The sequence below is a fragment of the Salmo salar genome, unplaced genomic scaffold, assembly GCF_905237065.1.
Source record: "Salmo salar unplaced genomic scaffold, Ssal_v3.1, whole genome shotgun sequence".
Classification (NCBI taxonomy): domain Eukaryota; kingdom Metazoa; phylum Chordata; class Actinopteri; order Salmoniformes; family Salmonidae; genus Salmo; species Salmo salar.
The window spans coordinates 45664-49745 of record NW_025549899.1 but is presented as its reverse complement, the minus strand read 5'-3'; the positions used below and the strand labels follow the sequence as shown (position 1 = coordinate 49745).

At 41.2% G+C, this 4082-nt stretch overlaps 1 long non-coding RNA gene across 1 annotated transcript; it reads left to right on the top strand.

Annotated features, from left to right (window-relative positions):
- Positions 1–750: 750 nt before the first annotated feature.
- On the top strand, positions 751–3224 carry LOC106610411 (uncharacterized). Its single transcript, XR_006767586.1, has 3 exons — positions 751–963; positions 1154–1290; positions 2999–3224. It is a non-coding gene; the product is annotated as an uncharacterized lncRNA (long non-coding RNA).
- The last annotated feature ends 858 nt before the right edge of the window (positions 3225–4082 follow it).

The window sequence follows — 4082 nt, the reverse complement described above, 5'->3', positions numbered from 1 at the left end:
TCTGGTGTTCTGTCCCAGTCATTTGGGTACCTGGACTCTGCATTATGTTCAAGCCAATAATCTGTTGGAGGTTCTGGAACTCAGTTCTGGTGTTCTGTCCCAGTCATTTGGGTACCTGGACTCTGCATTATGTTCAAGCCAATAATCTGTTAGAGGTTCTGGAACTCAGTTCTGGTGGTCTGTTCCATGCGTTTTTCAAAGAGAAACTGGACACATATGTAGACACCAACTACAACGCTGATAAAGAGCAAGTTCTTATGGTAATAATTTGTGCTTCAGTGTTTTGTCAGTGGTGGAAGAGATACTCTGGAGCTGCTGCAGTATGTCTGGGGTTGCTGTGTGTTCTCCTACTGGCTGGGATCATAGGCCTGTTACTCTACCGTGAGTTTGATATGTTCTCACTCAAACATTCTTCATCATCAGTGGTGTAACAACCAGGGTTGAATTACATTTACATTCCAGTCAATTCAATTCAGAAAGTAAGCCAACTTTCAATTCCACATTTTCATGATTTGAAAAGCATTGAAGATAATTGGAATTCAATTAGAATTCCAGTTTATTTCCTGAATTGACTGGAATTGAATGCAACTGACCCCAACCTTGGTAATGTCTGATTAACTTTTCCACTGTTACCTTGTTCAATGATCTCATTATGTCAGAGAGAAACCAATTGACCAGTTACAACACCCTGACCAGAGAGAGACCAGCTACAGACCAGTTACAACACCCTGACCAAAGAGAGAGACCAGCTACAGACCAGTTACAACACCCTGATCAAAGAGAGAGACCAGCTACAGACCAGATACAACACCCTGACCAGAGAGATAGACCAGCTACAGACCAGATACAACACCCTGACCAAAGAGAGAGACCAGCTACAGACCAGATACAACACCCTGACCAAAGAGAGAGACCAGCTACAGAAAGAGACAGAACGTCTGAAACAATCTTTAGTTGAGAAAGGTGAGTCAAATAGTCTCATGACTGTTCTGTTTGACAGTCTCTGTATCAGTTCACGTCACTTACAGACAGGAATTTAACTTAAATTAAATGAAAAATGATGCTTCCAAACCATCCATTAGTTAGTGTCTTCCTTGATACTTAATTAAATGTTGTATTAAAGTGACTAAAGCAAGAAATGTTCAACTTATAGTGTGTCCTCAAGGATGGAAGAAGCTTGGTAACAGTTGTTACTACGTCTCTACTGAGTCCAAATCCTGGGAGGAGAGCAGACAGGACTGCAGAAATAGAGGAGCAGACCTGGTGGTCATCAACAGCCAAGAACAACAGGTGTGTGACAAAGAGAGAGGGTGACAGCGAGAGAGAGTGAGTGAGTGAGTGAGTGAGTGAGTGAGTGAGTGAGTGAGTGAGTGAGTGAGTGAGTGAGTGAGTGAGTGAGTGAGTGAGTGAGTGAGTGAGTGAGTGAGAGACAAAAAGAGAGTGAGACAGGGATGCAGTTTAAGCCCCACCCTCTTCATCATATATATCAACGAATTGACGAGGGCACTAGAGCAGTCTGCAGCCCCGGTCCTCACCATACTAGAATCTGAAGTCAAATGTCTACTGTTTGCTCATGATCTGGTGCTTCTGTCCCCAACCAAGGAGGGCCTACAGCAGCACCTAGATCTTCTGCACAGATTCTGTCAGACCTGGGCCCTGACAATAAATCTCAGTAAGACCATGAATACAAATTCCATCTAGACACCGTTGCCCTAGAGCACACAAGAAACTATACATACCTTGGTCTAAACATCAGCGCCACAGGTAACTTCCACAAAGCTGTGAACGATCTGAGAGACAAGGCAAGAACGGCCTTCTATGCCATCAAAAGGAACATAAAATTGACATACCAATTAGGATCTGGATTTTTTTTTAATCAGTTATAGAACCTATTGCCCTTTATGGTTGTGAGGTCTGGTGTCCGCTCATCAACCAAGAATTCACCAAATGCGACAAACATCAAATTGAGACTCTGCATACATCATTCTTTAAAAAAATATCCTCTGTGTACAACGTAAAACACCAAATAATGCATGCAGAGCAGAAAAAATCCAGAAAAGAGTCATTGAATTCTACAATCACCTAAAAGGAAGCGATTCCCAAACCTTCCATAACCAAGCCATCACATACAGAGAGATGAACCTGGAGAAGAGTCCCCTAAGCATGCTGGTCCTGGGGCTCTGTTTACAAACACAAACAGACCCCGCAAAGCCCCAGGACAGCAACACGATTACACCCAACCAAATCATGAGAAAACAAAAAGATAATTACTTGGCACATTGGAAAGAATTAACAAACAAACTGAGCAAACTACAATGTTATTTGGCCCTAAACAGAGAGACACAGTGGCAGAATACCTGACCACTGACTGACCCAAACTCAAGGAAAGCATAGCCTTGCTATTGAGACAGGCCGACGTAGGCAGACCTGGCTCTCAAGAGAAGACAGGCTATGTGCACACTGCCCACAAAATGAGGTGGAAACTGAGATTCACTTCCTAACCTCCTGCCCAATGTATGAACCTATTAGAGACACATATTTCCCTCAGATTACACAGATCCACAAAGAATTTGAAAACAAACCCAATTTTGATAAACTCCCATATCTACTGGGTGAAATTCCAGTGTGTCATCACAGCAGCAAGATTTGTGACCTGTTGCCACAAGAAAAGGGCAACCAGTGAAGAACAAAAACAATGTTTATGTTTATTTATTTTCCCTTTTGTACTTTAACTACGTGCAAATGATATGACATTTGAAATGTCTTTATTGTATTGGAACTTTTCTAAGTGTAATGTTTACTGTTCATTTGTATTGTTAATTTCACCATTGTTAATTATCTAGTTCACTTGCTTTGGCAATGTTAATATATTTTTCACAATAAAGCTCTTAAATTGAAATGAAATGAATTGAGAGTTAGAGACAGAGAGAGACAGAGAGAGAGAGACACATAGTAATGGCTATGTATTAACAATGTTGAATCTCTTCCACAATTACAGACATTAGTCAATTGGTTATGCGGGGTAAAGAAATATGTCTGGATTGGTCTGACTGACTCTGTTTCTGAGGGGACCTGGAAATGGGTGGACGACACACCACTGACCACACAGTAAGACATTCATGAATTCTGTGTCACTATGACATCACTGTCTGGAGTAGTAGGTTCAGAGTGGACAGCCTGATTCTATGTGTTGTTTCTCCTACAGGTATTGGAACAGTGGACAGCCTGATTCTATGTGTTGTTTCTCCTACAGGTATTGGAACAGTGGACAGTCTGATTCTATGTGTTGTTTCTCCTACAGGTATTGGAACAGTGGACAGTCTGATTATATGTGTTGTTTCTTCTACAGGTATTGGAACAGTGGACAGTCTGATTCTATGTGTTGTTTCTCCTACAGGTATTGGAACAGTGGACAGACTGATCCTATGTGTTGTTTCTTCTACAGGTATTGGAACAGTGGACAGTCTGATTCTATGTGTTGTTTCTCCTACAGGTATTGGAACAGTGGACAGCCTGATTCTATGTGTTGTTTCGCCTACAGGTATTGGAACAGTGGACAGCCTGATTCTATGTGTTGTTTCTTCTACAGGTATTGGAACAGTAGACAGCCTGATTCTATGTGTTGTTTCTCCTACAGGTATTGGAACAGTGGACAGTCTGATTCTATGTGTTGTTTCTCCTACAGGTATTGGAACAGTGGACAGTCTGATTATATGTGTTGTTTCTTCTACAGGTATTGGAACAGTGGACAGTGATTCTATGTGTTGTTTCTCCTACAGGTATTGGAACAGTGGACAGCCTAATGGTGAAGGAGCAGAGAACTGTGTGTATTTCTACTCCAGGTCATCAGACACAGGCGCTTGGTGGGACTATGACTGTTACTATGAATACAGATGGATCTGTGAGAAGTAGGATTCATCCTCGGTACTCTCAACTGCTAAATAGGATTATGATAAGTACTAACAATCATGAACTATTTTCTGCTTATTCAACTAAAATGTTCAAGTACATATATAGCAATATATAGCAATACACATGTATTATACATAATAATACAATAACAAAACATATGCAATAACAAT